The sequence below is a fragment of the Ovis aries genome, chromosome 15 (assembly GCF_016772045.2).
Source record: "Ovis aries strain OAR_USU_Benz2616 breed Rambouillet chromosome 15, ARS-UI_Ramb_v3.0, whole genome shotgun sequence".
In the NCBI taxonomy this organism is placed as follows: Eukaryota; Metazoa; Chordata; class Mammalia; order Artiodactyla; family Bovidae; genus Ovis; species Ovis aries.
In genome coordinates, this window is record NC_056068.1 from 32,502,635 (window position 1) to 32,520,976 (window position 18,342).

Here is an 18,342-nt window from a genome sequence, read left to right on the forward strand (position 1 = left end):
CTCTGTAGGTTCTCCTCAGGCACAATCCTCCGTTCAGGGTCTCTGCTTTTTCTCTCCCTTCCCTTTTCCTCTCGGAAAAGCTAGTCCGTCATCATCCTACCTAGCTTCTCTCTCTCTCTCAACCTCTCTCCCTTCTTCTTTTACTATTAAAATAATAATAATAATAATGGCCCTTTCGACATAGCAGCATGAAGTGGCTGCCTTTGAGAAAGCACATTTAATCTTTACTGGCTCCCCTAGGCTTCAGTGAAGAAGGAGAAGGCAAGAAAAAAAAGGGGGGGGGAGAGAGAGGAAAAAAAGATTGTAAGGGAGGCTGCTGACGGACAGCGAGCATCAGGCACAAATCAGCGACAAGTTGAATTTTCCTAGACCACACTGCCCCCTTTCTTCTCGGCTCTCGCTGGGCTCCTGGAAAGCCCGAGTGTCTGGTTACAGGAGGCAGTGGGTCTCCTTTTGCAACCATGGTGCGGATTCCTCGCATGCCTGCTTAAATCGCTGGCAGAATAAGGAATCAATATCCCCTTCTAATCACCTTTAGCTCTTCTAGGGCTTCTGAGAACCCACTTCGCGCTCCTCGCCGCTCCCCCCCGCCCTGCCAGGCTCCTCCGTACAAAGCTTGCAGTCCTGTCATTTCTCACTTCCTTCCATATCTTGGAGACAAGCCTCTCTTCTAATATCCTTTCGCCCGCTCCCTCTCTCTGTTGTCCTGTGTCTCAGACCTGACTCCCAGCACCGGATGCACTAGGGCTTCTCTCTGACTACTAATGAGACCGAAAATACACCAGCAGGTCAGGGGGAAGGCCAGACATTGTATTATACAGATACAAAAAGACAAAACCAAAAAGAACCCCCAAAACAAAAAACCCCTCATCCCTGCTAGATCCAGAGATCAGGTATCACAGTTTCTAAAAGAGAGAAAAAAAAATGGGGGGCTGGAGTGGAGCAGTGAAGAGAAGAGACCACAGTGCAGTTCTCTGCCTAATTGTTCAACATCCCCTGGGCATTTAAAACACGTATGCGCGTGACTGCAGGTGATGTACTTGGTGAATCTTGGTGGGTTTTCTTTACGGACAGAAAGTCAACAATGCCCAAGGACTTCTTTGAAATTGACATCTAGAGGGATAAAAGAGCAGTGATTCAAATCTGTATTTAAAGTATACACTCCATTAAGGCATGTGATGACTACAATGCTAAAAATCTCTTTCTTTTCAATGGCTGTGCTTTACACTGACTCTGTTGGTCATGTGTACTAATTTACCACTTAAGTTCATTTCCAAATCCAAGGGAACGTTATCAATGACTGTAGCTCATTCTGACCCTCTGCTTCCACTGCAGACATCTTTTCTTACTCCTGAAGCATTTCTCCTCAAATGTCCATCAGATCCATACACACTTCATTGATCAGCTGACGGTCCCTTGATCATGAGAAATAATCATTCAGATGACAGAAAAAAAAAGTGGCACAAGAAGAAAATGAAAGACATGCTGAATTGACGAAGGGAGCATCTCCTATCATTTTTGCTGGCACACATCTTAAAAGCTCCGCTACCCAAGGATCCTGTGAAGCAGGTGTCCCTTGAAAATGGGGGTCTCTACCTATCTGAACACACAGTGGGTATGTTGCCACCTTCACCCAATTTTTGTGGCTAGAATCATGCAGACAACAGGCAGTGCTGTGTTGAATATAATGCCAGGCTCTGTAAAGACCGAGGAAGGGAGGGAGGTAGCTGATGATGCAGGTTTCTTCCAAGTTGATATTTTTAAAAGGTAGTTTCTTTGTGCTCAACTCAGGATATTGTGCTTTGTCTCTGTGAGACCTGCAGAAGCACAGATGGATGCCAAGGAAAAGAAGAAAAAGCACAAACAGGAAGAAGATGCAGAGAGAGGAAGAAGGGAGAGGAAGAGAGAGGAAAGCAGAACAAATCAAGGCAAAAAGGGAAAGACCTACAATCATAGTGCTGGGTTTCCTTTTTTTTTTTTGTCATTACTGGGAAGGAGAAAGAGATGGCTGGCAGGGATTGGAGACTGGGTTAGAATCTTTTTCAGATTTGGCTAATAGGGTGTTTGCACTACACTGATGCAGAAAAAGAAACATGCTAGAATAATCATAAAGGGTGGAGCTGTCAAAAAAAAAAATCTTTGACTCACTGGGTGCCTCCCTGTAACACCAAAATGAATCATTCCTAAGGAGAATCATCAATTGTCTTAGTGTCCTCATATATGAAGTCCAGATTATGGGAATCACGATTGTGATCATCTTCACGAAGGAAAGGTAGACAGAGAATGACATTTCCTGAGCTTCTCCAAAACCTCCGAATATTTGCAGCAATGGCTCAGCATGATTTTCACACACTGAGCTAATCTAGCCCCGTCTGTATTCACTCTGTTTACCAAGATACACAAATATGTAACTTACAAAAGTTTTGCTATGAACACATCATTTTCTCTATACAACTCAGCGATGTCTTTAGAGGATACTTATTTCAAGCAGTTAACACCTGACCCCAATTTCTGTGGGTAATTAGTGAGCTAGATAACCACACAAAGTGGGTAATTATTTAGTACCCAAGGGTACGCTAGAAGTGGGTAGTGGTTTTGTTAACAAAAGCACATCTCTAATTATTGTATCTATGATGGGTGTCTCAAAAATATCAGTTACTGTATCAAGTGAACCATGATAAATAAGTGAACTATTTTGCTGTCCTTAGCATATGTATGTGGGGGTGTGTGTGTGTGTGCACGAGCACGTGTGTGTGTATATTCTATTATGGTTAGTAATATTTACCACTCCTGGATGGGGTGTTGTGAAGATTAATTAGTAACATCTGTAAGACTCTCAGAGATGCAATGTGCTAAGGAACTTCTAAATACAGTATTACTACTGCTCTTACTATGTTGATGAATAATCCCAGGATGGAAGAAGCTAAGGGAGTTGATTTCAGTTGGATTGAAAATATGCTGAGATCACAAACATGATGAGTTTGATCACGGGGAGTGGTCTCTGACCTGATGGAGCACAACACAGGCAGTAAGGGAAAAGAAAGGTGGATGCCGTTTCACTGGCAGTCTCAGGAAGGATCAGAGGAGCCAGGGTGGGAGGGGAGGAGCAGGAGGCAGGAGTCAGAGATGGGCCGGGAAGGAAGCTGAATCAGGCGGACCACACCCTCATTCCAAACTCGGTCTGTGCTTCCCTTTGATGAGCAGCAAATAGGCACAAAAATCCCCAAAGACATCCATGCCAGTCCTGGGACAAATTCATCATCATTACAATCAATCAGCCAGCTATGTAGTGTTTCTTCTAGGGAAGAATCATCAGTGCAAATCATTTTTACAAATGCAGATACATTTCCAAATATTACAGTACTGCGAACAGGCACACACAGATCAACTTCAGATATCTTTAACTCAGGCTACGAGCAGCAACGGAGAAGCACTTTCTAATGCAATTGCTTTTATGAATCACCCGCAGGATGGGAAGGGGATATGATTAATTTCTGCAGAGGAAGAAAGAAAAAAAGAGAGAGAGGAGAGAAAAAGAAGAAAAGAAAAGCCCATTGCTTTCAAGGACCCTAAATCTGGAGAGCAATCAAACATTGAAAACAAGCAACAACAAGAACTTACTGCTTCTTTCTCTGTAAACGTCCGTCTCTTTGCCCCGTGTCTGGCTGAGGCAGGACAGAGAAGAGGCCTCTGGGATCCAAATCTTCAAGTAGGCTCACCACATTTTTTCTTTCAAAGCAAGGTTGTCTTGGGGATTAACCCTAGGAGTCTGGGAGAGGTGAAGCATGTTGGGAGGATGATGGGAAATATACAAGGATATTGTGTTCAGCCCAGTTTACCGCCTCCAGGGAACAGGAAAGGGAAAGGGCCCCATGAGTCGGCCAACAGGTACCACTGCTGAAATCTCTGCTTGGACGGCCTCCGGGACACGTGTTCATGCTCTGATTGGAGGCCAGCGGTGTGATGAGCACACTGTAAGAGTTTGGGAGCAGAGGGAAAATTTCTCCAGAAGCCACCCAAGCCAGGCTTCTGACCTGAAACCCAGTATTTGTTACCCCCTCTCTGAACTCAGAACTACAAAGGCGGCCTGGCATTCTCCAACCCGCCCAGCTCCTTTCAAACCCACAGACTGTGCCAGACTGGCCCCACCTCCCACTGCAGCAAATTCTGTATCCCAGCTCCATGCTGCATTGTAGGGAGCCAGATTTCTGCTTTGTCTTACCTGGCCTTCCCCTCTGCCACTGCCCCTGGCTCGCAGTTCCTGGCATGGTTTCACAGGCCCCAATAGTTGCTCTCCCTCTCCCCCACCATCATTTTAAGCACATCTAGTTTTCCACTCCTCAGATTTTTAGGAGGTCTCAAATCCTTTTACGTCTTACAACTTTTCTTCATCTCTGGCCACCACCATCTCCTTTCTTTGACCCCTCTCACTCTCTTGTTGGACTTTTTTTTTTTTTTTTTTTTTTGCCATATCACAATATAGTCCTATCTCACATCTCAGACTGAAAACTCAAACTGCAAGTCCACTGCTGGTATCTCCATCAACCTGGTCTTTCCCCACCCACATGAACATAGAAAGCAAGCCAGTGCATCTCAGGGCACTTTTTTAATAGCTCACCTAAAAGCAGATGAAGCCAGTAGAGAACAGGGCGTGTGCGTATGTGTGTGTTAACTCATCTAACTACATGAATGCAGCAAGAAAAGGTCTGAGGCATATGCATGCAACAAAGGACAGAGGAAGGGATTCTCATATATTTATGATATTTAGGACAAAAGCAACATTGTTACAAGAACTTATACTTTAAAACTGTGTTTTTACGTCTGTGTGTATGTGTGACACACACACACATGGTGCCTCCACACATCACAGTATCCTAAGATCATCTGATTACCTGGCAGGGTATTTACTATCCTGTGAACAGTGACAGCAAGGTGCCACGTGGTCCTATAGCTGAAAGTTGAACACAAAATCCTTCTGGGATGACCCTGAGGGGGAGATAAAAGCCTGTACATCACCTGCTCCCTCCACGCTTGTGTGGGCTGGAGGCTAAGAGAGGTGGCACCTCTCCCTTGCTTCCACCACGATTTAAGCTTATTGTTGATCTCTGATGCTCAAAATACTGGTGCTGTTATCCTTCCTACTTGGGTGCTTTCTGGTGTACTGTTACACTTACGCTCTCTGTGACTCCTTTAAGCTATTACTGGAGCTCTTCGGTGAGCTAGACGGATATAGATAACTAATATCTCATTTAATCCTCAGAGCAGCCTTGAAAGCCATCATCAGTGTTTTACAGATGAGGTTTGGAATAGTTAGAATTGTCCTGCTCATGAGCGTCACTGCTAGGCTTTGAACACAGGTCTAACTCCATGAGTATGATCGTTCCCCTTTTATCAGTATACTCTCATTGCCTTGCTCAGTATAAATGACACTTTGTATAGGTAATCATCTCAGATTAGTCTAGCTTCTACGTGTTATGCATGGCATACTCTACACTTTATATTAGCATTTATTCATTTTTTTTCCTTTAGTTCATTTTATCTAATAACATATATTGAGTGCTTGACTCTATGTCAGGCCCTGTGCTGGGCAGTGTGATCTCCTTAGCCAGAGGACAGAAGACACTGCTGTGGTAATGGCTCTGCCTAAATAAATACTCTGCTATCGTCACCGCCAAAGACACAGGTGAATGAAGATGGGGCTGTGACATGGCCACGGCTGTATCCCCAGTACACAGCACCTGGCACGTCGCAGGAGCTCAACAAGTAGTTTTTAAATGAACTTTTACACTCACATAAATGTACTTTGTTAAACCCTTTTATTTTGTATTGGGGGTATAGCTGATGAACAATGCTGTGACAGTTTCAGGTGAACAGTGAAAGGACTCAGCCATACATACACATGTGTCCATTCTCCCCCAGTAAATGAAGTTTTGATCCCAACTTTTGGAGAGATCTGGATTCATGTCTAAATAGCCTTGGGAATAAGGCTTAGTAAAATGCCACATAAAAGTAGCATTTAATCAATGGTGAATAGCACTCTTTTTATCCATGATGATACTCTGACAGGGGTTCCCTCTATATCCATGTTTGTGTTTCTAAAAAAGAACAAATTGATCTATTTCATCTATTCTAAAAGTTTCAAAGGTGTGCTGTTGGAAGCCAGATGAATTCCATCTGAAATCTCACTTCTCTGGGAATTAGGAGGTAACGTCAAGTGATAAAGCATCCAGAATGATGTGGTCGTGAAGGACTATTCTGAGCTATACTCAGGGAGAGAGATCTCTTACACTTTAGAGGGTATGGGTGAGTCCAGATCTGAGATCAGCAACTCAGCTGAGATGCCCTCATTTCAGAAAGAGAGGCTGAGAAGGTAGAAATGCTTCATGACTCTTTGACCTAAAGCCTCCAGGGTTTCATAGTACGTCTTCCTTTTTTTGCCTAAGGAAAGAATATTTAAGTACGTGTAAGTGGTGCCCCAGGGAGGCTAGCTTCTCTGCTGGTCTTCATCAGAGGGCAAGGGGCACTGGAGAGCATTCAGTCTGTCCTCTGACACCCACCCATGCACATTCAGAGCTTAGACACCACTGAATCAGGTTACAACTATGTGACTATCTTCACTAAGCTGGAGTAATTTCCACTATATTAACCTGGAACACAGTTTCTAAAAATGTACCCCTGGGGGTGGGTGGCATCTCTCATGGAAGAGCCAGATGGATAACACAGTCCATCTGTGTGCTTTAGATGTGAACTATCTAACTTCTGTTGGCAAGAGTTGCTCATCAATTGACAAAAGCACTCCTACTATTCTTCCTAGGATGATGAGGAAGAGGAAACTTAGTTATGTGCTGTTTGGTTAGCAATGCCCCTGTCCAAAAGCAAAGAAAATTTGAACCAGTAGGGAGCAGTGTCTGGTACAGGGATTCTATATGTCAAGTGGTTTCTAAAGGAGTTATCTGGTGGATTTTATACCTCAAACTCACATCAGCTCCAGGTGTCTCAGGCTGAGTAATGTCACTAAATATGTGGCCCACCGGAAAGGTTTTTGGTTTTTTTTTTTTTTTTTGCTTTCCTTTAACCTTTTAGGATATTAGGGGAAATCAATGGTAAGATACTGCTTCAGTGTATATATTTAATAATACTGTCTGGTGTACGTGTGTGAGTGTGTGTGTGCACGCTCACTCAGTTGTGTCCAACTCTTTGTGACGCCATGGACTGTAGCCTACCAAGCTCCTCTGTCCATGGGATTTCCTAAGCAAGAATACTGGAGGGGGTTGTCATTTCCTTCTCCAGGGGATCTTCCCGACCCAGGGATTGAACCCACGTCTTCTGCATTGGCAGGTGGATTTATTATCACTGAGCCACCTGGGAAGGCCAATATTGTTTGATATGAATCTATAAAATAATCTTGTTGCCTCCTCATTGGGTGAGTTTCAGAGGACTTTTCCTGGTTTCTAGCCCTAACTCCATAGAAGAGCTAGAGTTTATCTGATCGACCCTCGTGGTCTCTGAAGTTCTCTGAAACATAACCTACTGTCCATTGACTTAGTGCCTAATTCTACCAATTTGAGGAAGTACGTTTCACTGGCCTTTTGGGTCCAAGAAAGTAAAAGAAAAAATCTTTCATTCCTATATAATAGTGGGTAAACTGAGCGAGAAAGGGAGAGGAAGAGGATGAGGATCCAGGCCCTTCTAAAAGGCGAGATCCCTACTGCCTGTGCGCTAAGAGAATTGAACCTGATATTATAAAGATCATTACTCTTGGCTGCCACGCTTCATCTAAGAGCCAAGTTTTATTTCAGTCTAGGTCCCTGGTGCTCAGTCATTAGGTTTAGGCTGGCTAGCAGGGAGGCATCTCTACCCACTGAGATCTGGGAAGATTAAGGCTACTAGGTTGAGAGTCCAGAGATGACATGCAGTGGTACAGGCTCAGGACTCAGTCTCGAGTGTGCTTATTTTTTGAAACTGCTACAGAGCCTGGAGGTTGTACTTACCTTACATTTAGTCCTACTGATGCTACGGTCCCTAAAGGCATCTTTGCTGACCAAAGTCATGCTCTTTAGAAGACTGGGCCCCTTTTACTGTGTTCTCCATCTCTGGATCTCTGAGCACTTTGTAATGTTCTATTGATAGACTGTACTGTTCAGTACTTTCTCCATATAAAAGAGAGAGGTATCCATCCAGGGCAATGACCCATTATCAAGAAGAGATTGAGGGACTTCCCTGCTGGTTCAGTGGCTAAGACTGTGCACTCCCAATGCAGGGGGCCTGGGTTCAATCCCTGGTCAGGGAACTCGATCCCACATGCTGCAACTAACAGTGTACATGCCACACCTGAAAGATTCCACATGCTACAACTAAGACCCTGGGCAGCCAAACAAATAAGTGAATATTAAAAAGGAAGAGAATGAAGTACAGTGCAGATTTCAGGGTTTCCAGTCAAGTTCCTAATATTCTCTCTCACTGTTCCGTTAAGGGTCATAAAGTTAAGACATAACTCCTTCAATCTCACACTTTGGGGATCTTTTAAATCTGTTTACTTTCTAAAGGGTTAGGACAAGGAAGCAGGGAAGCAAACATCCTCATATCCTTATTCCTGTTTCATAGTTGGGAACCAAGGCTGTTCATGGCTAAGTATATTTCCCCAAGAAGGATTCTTGGAGCACCAAGAGGAGAATCTAGATCTCTGAACCCAGCTGTTGTGGGGAAAGATGAACTAGTATGTATGAACTGCCTCAGGTTCACCCAGATTGAGTCTGCTGTAAATCGAAACTATCGTTAAGAATGACCATGCTCTGGGACAGTACCGATGAACATATTTGCAGGGCAGCAATGGAGACGCAGACACAGAGAACAGATTTGTGGACACAGCGGGCCGAAGGAGACGGTGGGGCCAACAGAGAAGCACAGAAGCACACACACTACCATAAACAGAACAGTTTGCCAGTGAGAGTTTCCTGTACGACTCAGGGAACTCAAGCCAGGGCTCTGTGACAACATAGAGGGGTGAGATGGGGTGGGGGGTGGGAGGGAGGTTCAAGAGGGAGAGGACGCATGGACACCTATGGCTGACTCATGCTGATGTATGGCAGGAACCAACACAGTGTTGTAAAGCAACTATCCTTCTACTAAAAATAATTAAAAACAAAACAAACGAACAAAAGTATTATCACGCTCCGGACACCTTGGTTTCCCCCATTATTAACTAACAACAGAGCAGCTGGGAAGAGCCTGCAAAAAGATACGATTGTGTCTACTTGAGCATTTGTAAAATAGATGAGTTCCAAAAGGGCTGAGCAAGCGGAATTAGAAAAATTAAAACACAGAAACATTTTCAAACATGTTTTTTGGGACTGAGGTGCAGCACAGTATCAGAATTCCTGCAGAGATGAAAGCAGCGAGCAAAGGATTGGGAGCGCTCTGGGGAGAAGCCGAGGAATATTTTAAGGGCAGAAGCTGCTGCCTCCGAGATTTTCTATTTGCCATGTTTGACACTTCTCAAGGAATCTCTCCATGCTGCAGTGAGCAATGACACGAGGGCCACAGAGAACTATGTTGGAGGGAGCCAGGCTCATCGCCTGCGGTCTGATGCTTTGCCCTCTAGGAATGCTGGACGGTGCGCTCCAATGCTGGCCAGCCTGGAGAAACCCAACTACAATTTGAGGCCAACTTGCACTCCCACACTAGGGGAGGTTGAGTAACTTCTTTCGGCACTCTTGGGTCTCTGAAGATTCACTGCGATGGTCTGACTTTCTACCCCCATTCTTCTGGACTGTTCAGTTCCTGGCCTTCCGGGTCTATATGCTCAAGTCTGCAAGGGGTTCACCTGCATGCACGCCGACTCTGATTCTACTGCGCTTAGAACTGCGCCTGCCACGCGACGGGTGCTTTACATCCTGTGCATTTTTAGGAACTTAACCTCATCTCAAACTACCGCACAACTGCACTCATCTCACACGCTAGTAAAGGAATGCTCAGAATTCTCCAAGCCAGGCTTCAGCAATACGTGAACCATGAACTTCCAGATGTTCAAGCTGGTTTTAGAAAAGGCAGAGGAACCAGAGATCAAATTGCCAACATCCGCTGGATCATCGAAAAAGCAAGAGAGTTCCAGAAAAACACCCATTGCTGCTTTATTGACTATGCCAAAGCCTTTGACTGTGTGGCTCACAATAAACTGTGGAAAGTTCTGAGAGACACGGGAATACCAGACCACCTGACTTGCCTCTTGAGAAATCTGTATGCGGGTTAGGAAGCAACAGTCAGAACTGGACATGGAACAACAGACTGGTTCCAAAAAGGAAAAGGAGTACATCAAGGCTGTATATTGTCACCCTGCTTATTTAACTTCTATGCAGAGTACATCATGAGAAACACTGGGCTGGAAGAAGCACAAGGTGGAATCAAGATTGCCGGGAGAAATATCAATAACCTCAGACATGCAGATGACACCACCCTTATGGCAGAAAGTGAAGAGGGACTAAAAAGCCTCTCGATGAAAGTGAAAGAGGAGAGTGAAAAAGTTGGCTTAAAGTTCAGCATTCAGAAAACGAAGATCATGGCATCTGGTCCCATCACTTCATGGGAAATAGATGGGGAAACAGTGGAAACAGTGTCAGACTTTATCTTTTTGGCCTTCAAAATCACTGCAGATGGTGACTGCAGGCACGAAATTAAAAGATGCTTACTCCTTGGAAGAAAAGTTATGACCAACCTAGACAGCATATTGAAAAGCAGAGACATTACTTTGCCAACAAAGGTCCGTTTAGTCAAGGCTATGGTTTTTCCAGTGGTCACATATGGATGTGAGAGTTGGACTATGAAGAAAGCTGAGTGCCGAAGAATTGATGCTTTTGAACTGTGGTGTTGGAGAAGACTCTTGAGATCCAACCAGTCCATTCTGAAGGAGATCAGCCCTGGGATTTCTTTGGAAGGAATGATGCTAAAGCTGAAACTCCAGTACTTTGGCCACCTCATGCGAAGAGTTGACTCATTGGAAAAGACCCTGATGCTGGGAGGGATTGGGGGCAGGAGGAGAAGTGGACGACAGAGGATGAGATGGCTGGATGGCATCATTGACTCAAGGGACATGAGTTTGTGTGAACTCCGGGAGTTGGTGATGGACAGGGAGGCCTGGCGTGCTGCGATTCATGGGGTCACAAAGAGTCGGACATGACTGAGCGACTGAACTGAACTGAACTGAACTGAGGGTTATAATGTTATGTAACTCAGGCTTGTCGGCTGGTGATATAGACATGATCGACCTCTAACTTATGATTTTCTTCTCCTGCCATGAGCATAGTGACTCAAAATCCGTATCTTAAACTGCATGGAAAAGAGAGAAAACTTCTAAGGTAAAGAAGGAGAAGAAGTATTTGGAAAATTAAACAGAACATCTGGCTGGTGTTTAGATTCTGTTTAAAGCGTTAATAATGCTTTGGGTGTTTCTAGGAAACATCTAGGTATCTAGTTGTCAAGTTTTTTTTTAAAAAAAAAAAGCAGAGAAAACAGATCAGATAACTAAAGTAAGGGAGGAAATACTGGGTGGACATATCTTCCTTCCAACTCATCTACATATACATTGATACATGTGTATCTCTGGGCCCTGGTGACTGTTTTTCATCGTGTCTTAAGAAATGAGTGAAGAATCAGGAAGCAGCTTGGCTCAGACAATTCATGGACAACAAGCCAAGTAAGACCGAAGCAGACCTGAAGATGGGCGGAGCGGCGGGATGGGCAGGGGGTGCGGGGAGAGGGTCTGACAGAGCCTTTCTGTGCTGATGAGAAAGGAGAATGCATGCATATGCTGTCTGCTGTCTTCCTTGTGTCCTTTGGATGACTTGAGTCTCTCTTTCCTCAGAGGCCCCCAGCACTGCAGGCAAGTCTTATTCAAGACCTGCTGCACTGTGACTGTGCTGAAGACTGTGTATCTAGCCCATTGCACCATGACATATCACAAGGCAGACCCTCAGGAATGTTGAATATAAGATGAGGAAAGTCGACTGGAAGATAAAATGTAAGACCTACCGGATAAAGGGCAAATGCAACCTCATCCAAAATAAACATAGGAAGGCACGAGTTCAGTTGGATCCAGATCCTGGACTGGGTCTTATGAGGCAGGAAGAGGCTCTGACAACCCTGAGTTCTTCATCCTTCATGAGAATGTTACAACCCTGATGGCCAGGTTGTGCACAGAGTTCGAATCTGACCCTGGGGAAAATCAAAGGCTTATACACCCTGGTCTAATCTGCTTTCTAGAACATTACATTCTATTTCTGGTTTACAGTGATCCTGAGACACATGAATCCATGGAAAAAACATAGCAATGAAAGTTAAAGAGACACGAGTTCTCTGCTTATCTCTGGACAAGATATTCTACCTCTCAGATCATTAGTTCCCACAACTATAAAATGAGAGAATTAGATTAGGTGAATTCCTAAGTTCCCTCACGGAAAATTCTAGAATTGTCCTGTCCCTCTCTGGTTAGATTCTACTATGTATAAGAATAGTTTCTTAGCAGTTATGATGTACATGGGATTTAGAAAATAAAGACTATCTTTGGTGATGTTAAAAACAGCGTAGAGACTGACTATACAAGAGAAGAAAGAAGCTCAGAATCAGGATGGGGGGTTTCACCACATTAGGTTAGGTCACTAAAAGGACCACTAACTTGTCTTCAAAATCTCCTGATCACTGAGTAGAACAAGAAATTTTGACAAGATTCTTGGGCAGCAAATCAGCATGTTGCTGGGAAGGGGCAAGAATCAGCATCCACTCCATTTCATAATTAAAGAAACTGAAGTTCAGGAAGGATAGATAACTCACTCAAGATCACACTGTGAAGGTAAAGTCAGGCCTGACTCCCAGGTATCCTGTCTCCCAACCAACTACACTGTTCCAGTTTGGCCACAAAGACACCACAGCTGCTTTGATAAACACGGGGCCATGGCGTCCCAGCCCAGTAGTTGGCGTCCCAACTGTCTCCTGGCCCTCGTGACTTCCAGGCTGAAATCACACCTGCTGAAAATGTCTGTAATGTGATCACAAGAGAAAATGACCACATGAATGACACAGAGACTCTTCAGAAGGTTTCCTGTAGCCACAGACATGTCCACTTGCTAGGGCCAGGGACTCTGGTTCCCATTCCCTCTTCTCTCTCTTTAGGCTCTTGTGACCAACTGCCTTCTTTTGGAGTCAAAAGTCTTATAAAATAAACTTATAAAGTGCAAAATTATCTAAATCAAAATATATAAAATACGATGAGAAGAATTTTTGTCTGGTATTACTATGTATCTAAAGAAATTACTCTTACCTACTTTTAAAATATGTGTGTATACACATTCACACACATTTTAAATATATAGTAAAATGTATATGCATGCATGCTAAATTGCTTCAGTCGTGTCTGACTCTTTTCAACCCCATGGACTATAGCCTACCAGGCTCCTCTGTCTGCAAGATTTACTAGGCAAGAATACTGGAGTGGGTTGCCATGCTACAGTGGGATCTTCCTGACCCAGGAATCAAACCCATGTCTCTTACATCTCTTGCATTGGCAGGTGGGTTCTTTACTACAAGCACCACCTGGGAAGCCCGGTAAAATGTATATAATAGTATAAATACAAACATAAACCATTCTTATAAAATTTTATCTATATCTATACACACACATGTATGGGCTACCCTGGTGATCAGTGGTAGAGAACTTGCCTACCAATGCAGGAGACATGGGTTTGATCCCTGGGTCGGGAAGATCCCCTGGAGAAGGAAATGGCAACCCACTCCAGTATTCTTGCTTAGGAAATCCCATGGACAGAGGCACCTGGCAGGCTACATTCCATGGGGTCACAAAGAGTTGGACATGACTTAGCAACTGAATAACATATACATTCACACATACATATACACACATGTATATATATCTATATATATATTTATTTTCTTCAGTCTAGCAGGGGAATCTGGTTCAAAATCAACTCCTGGTCTCCTTGGACTTGATATATAGCCAAGCAAGCCATTCTCGATTAACACAGCTCCCCCCTGGGAAAAGTCACAGAATAACTTTATTGATTTCCCTTTATCCTTCTCCACATTTCTCTCCTGAAATGTTGTCTTAACTCTTAAAAGTAAAATCAAGGAGAAAATTAATATAAAGAGATCCATTTCTTTAAGAGCATCTTGATTTTCTTATATTCTTAATTTTAAAAAAACACCTTTTTTTTTTTTTTTTAAAGAAGAGGCTACTTGTGTGGGTTATCTGTGTAGTAAAGACAAGATGTGGTGATATATTTCCCAAGATTTTAAGGCAACAGATTTCTTTACATTGAAACCTGTGTTTTATACACAATGCTGGACTCGTTTTTACACAAACTTCTTCTTCTCAGTCCCTTATGACTTGGCCAGTTATCTCTCAAAACTGCCAAGACTCTCTGGCAAACAGTCCCTCCCACATTTCCGAGAGCATACCCAATACATCGGACTATAGGGAATGTTTATTTCTCATCATACTGTCTTGCCACAAGAGATCCCAACAAGATTGTTAGATACATACAGAAAATTCTTTACTTAAAAAGACTGTGGATCATTGATTAAATTTAGTAGTTTCTCTGATGCAGTTTTAGGAATGTAAAGAGGAATTTCTCTAGGCATAACCTTTCATCCTCAATCTTTCACAATTATTGGGGAAGGATAATTAAGATCCAGCCTCTTATTCTCTTTTCAGGGTCTGAACTGCTCTATGTCCTGATTCTGACTATAGGATGAGTGTGGGGTCAAGGTAGTGGAAAGAAACAGAGAAGAGGGACACTTTATGTGAATAAAGATACCTAGTGAAATGAGTGGATTGTGAAAATAAATCTAGCTAGGAAAAAGACACAGAGAACAGACTTGTGGTTGCCAAAGGGGATGTGGTGGGGGAAAGATGGACTGGGAGTTTGGGGTTAGCAGATGGATGGATAAACAACAAGGTCCTACTGTACAGCACAGAGGAGCATATTCAATATCCTGAGATAAACCATAATGTAAAAGAACATACCAAAGAATATATAAATCACCTTGCTGTACAGTAGAAATTAACACAACATTGTAAATCAACTATATTTTAATTTTTTTTAATTAAAAGCTTATGAAAATAAACTACCACTCAGAAATTTGAGAAAAGTGCAGAAAGAAGATGAAAGCCTGGTGACTAAGAAAGGTTAAAATGATGGCAGTGCTGAGTGCACAATTTAGTAGACAGATTATCAACAATGTGACAAATAATTGCTTCCAATGTACAAATGAAATACACTCAAAACCTCAAAAGGACAGTGATGCTTTTTGTGGCCCTGAGGTTTAATCACAGGGCTGTTTCTTCTTCTTCTTCTTTTTTTTTTTTTTTTTTAGTAAAATACTTTTATTTTCCATGAATTTGCCAGCTTAGTTTTAATTAAATGCCATTTTGCTTTTGATTAACCAGTTTATCTTCTTTTCATTTTCTTGTTGTTTTGCACAGTTTGAATTAAAGACGGTGATTTGAAAGTATTATGGGTAAAAAGAGGGTAGAAAAACATGCCAAGAATTGGGTCATCTTGATGAAAATAAGTTCACTTCTAGGTTCTGCAGGATGAAGAATGGGGAAAATGTGTCCTAATACTTTGCTGCGTCTGCCCCAACCCATTCCTTTCATAGGACCTCAGCAGCAGAATTACACAACACTGCATTTTGCATCCTGGTTTAATAGAAAAGTCTCTGGAGGACATTTCTAAGAACAGCCCTCTCAGGCAAAGGAGCCAAGACTGAATGCTGGAAGAGGAAACACTGGTTTCCTTAGGCAATATAGATACTTTGTCGAAACTGGCAACAGTATTCCAGTTGCAGGCAAGAGGGTCCCTTCTGCCTCTGGATAAAGAGAACTGCTGCTGCTAAGTCGCCTCAGTCGTGTCCGACTCTGTGCGACCCCATAGACGGCAGCCCACCAGGCTCCCCCGTCCCTGGGATTCTCCAGGCAAGAACACTGGAGTGGGTTGCCATTTCCTTCTCCAATGCATGAAAGTGAAAAGTGAAAGTGAAAGCACTCAGTCGTGTCCGACTCTGTGCAACCCCGTCCATGGGATTTTCCAGGCAAGAGTACTAGAGTGGGGTGCCATCGCCTTCTCCGGATAAAGAGAACAGTAGGAATTAATTTTCTCTTCTTACTTCACTCTGTGTAACAGACTCTAGGTCCATCCATGTTCTCTACAAATGACCTAATCTCATTCCCTTTTACCTGAGTAGTATTCCATTGTATATATGTACATCTTCTTTATCCATTCATTTGTCTGTTAAACAGAGGGAAGCAAATCAGAAGGAGAAAAACAAATATCATATATTAACACATGATGTGGAATCTAGAAAAATGGTACAGATGAATCTATTTGCAGGGAAGGAACAGAGATGTATTCGTAGAGAACAGATGTGTGGGCCCAGGGCAAGGGAGGAGGGTGCAATGAATTGGGAGATTGGGATTAACATATGTGCACGGCCATGTGTAGAATGGATGGCTAGTGGGAGCCTGCTGTCAGACACAGGGAGCTCAGGTCAGTGCTCAGTGGTGGCCTAGGTGGGTGGGATGGCGGGGGGAGGAGGGAGAGCTGAGAGGGAGGGGAGACATGGATACACGTAGTTGGTTCACTTTACTGTACAATATTGTAAAGCAACTATGCCCCAATAAAAAAGAGAGAGAAAGAGAACTACAGAAGTTGGTCCTATCCAGACAGTGCAGAGCACATGCTCAGTTTCTGAAAGGTCTTTCCTGGGCTTCTATAGCACCGAGATGGAACACAACAAATTTACCACAACCTGAAGCTACCATGTTAGAAAGCTCAGAATCTGACATCCACCCATTCATTAGTTCTGTTCATTCAGCTAGGCACTTAGATGCAGCAAGGATCTTAGAAGGCACTCTGCTACAGACTGTTTTGTCTAAGCATAGTGCTAGGTGGAAAGGAAAAGGTGGTTACATTCTGCCCTTATTTTCTTCCCAAATCCTGTGCTGTGCTGTGCTTAGTCACTCAGTTGTGTCCGGCTCTTTGTGATGCTATGGACTGTAGCCTACCAGGCTCCTCTGTCCTTGGGACTTCCCAGGCAAGAATACTGGAGTGGGCTGCCATTTCCTTCTTCAGCGGATCTTCCCAGCCCAGGAACTGAACCCATGTCTCCTGTGTCTCCTGCACTGCAAGTGGATTCTTTACCCCCTGAGCCATCAGGGAAGCCCTCCCAACTCCTATTCTCCCTATATTTACCTTGATTTCAACTGCCTACTCAAATATTTCCACGGAAAACTGCTTCCAAGGGGTAATGTATCTGTGCTATTTTCTCCTCTCTTACCTCCGTGTGGAATATCAAATGACCCAGGTTTTGCATGGTAAACATGATTAATTAATGACAAGTCTCAACAACATCCTCTTCCCAACAAGTTTGAAGCTCACACCACAAAGAAGCGATATCTACTACCTGAAAGTGAGAAAGATCCCCAGGTTGATCTCTGACATTTAAAGGGCAAGGATACTTTTTAGATTTTTTTTTTTATCCTAATATGAACAGCTCTGAGAATATTTGCTATACTTTTTAGTCAGAAAGAACCTAGAGCTGTGGGTGCCTAAGGGAATCATTCCAACCAAGACTAGAATTTAAACAGAGAGAATTGATCCAGCTCCCTTTTCTGGTGCTTATAATACATGAAAGTATCACCCACACCATGAGAGACCACAGGAAATGGTCAGTGTGAATTGTTAAGTGGTCACCTCAATGAGGCATTGCAAGCAGTTTCTCTGGGGAAGTAGCAAGTTCCTGATCACAGTATTGTGTGCAAATAAATAAACAAATGATACTGTTATTATTATTTTTACATTGAGAAGACCTCAAAAACATCTTGTTTCAATTGAAAGACTGAAATCACAGAAAAACTTCTTCCCCTCCCAGTCCTTTGGCTAAGATATATTGGTAAAATGGTGCATTATTCATTTTTCTAATTAAGAAAAGCCTGGTTATCACAGGCAACCCAGCTCTAGGTGACTTACAGAGTACTTGTTGTATTGAGAGAGAAAATAAACTGAAGGGAGAAGCATCTTATTTGTCAGCAGCATAGAGGCTCCATGACTGGATCTAGTGTTTTACTCATCTTGTACCAAGGCAAAAGGAGAACTGCATTGCACAAATTAGCCCACAGATCTTTCTAAACAGAACCAACATGAAACACTCCTAAAGGTGAGATCCACTGTGAGGAAAGATCCTCTCCTTTCATACCAAGTCACGGAGATGGAGTTATCATGGTCTTGACCTCTTAACTCCCCTTATGCTATCTGGGTGTGTGAGTGTGTGTATGTA

The 18,342-nt window shown here is 43.2% G+C and overlaps 1 long non-coding RNA gene across 6 annotated transcripts in view; it reads right to left on the bottom strand.

The window, feature by feature from the left end:
• LOC105602212 (uncharacterized) overlaps positions 1–18,342 on the bottom strand; it is a 305,023-nt gene that overhangs the window by 12,426 nt on the left and 274,255 nt on the right. For 5 of the 6 annotated variants that reach the window (XR_009596613.1, XR_006056340.2, XR_009596612.1 and 2 more), the window contains one exon: positions 1–18,342. This exon is cut by the window's right edge and continues 35,028 nt beyond it. This is a non-coding gene — a long non-coding RNA (uncharacterized LOC105602212). The other variant, XR_009596614.1, reaches the window with a different exon arrangement.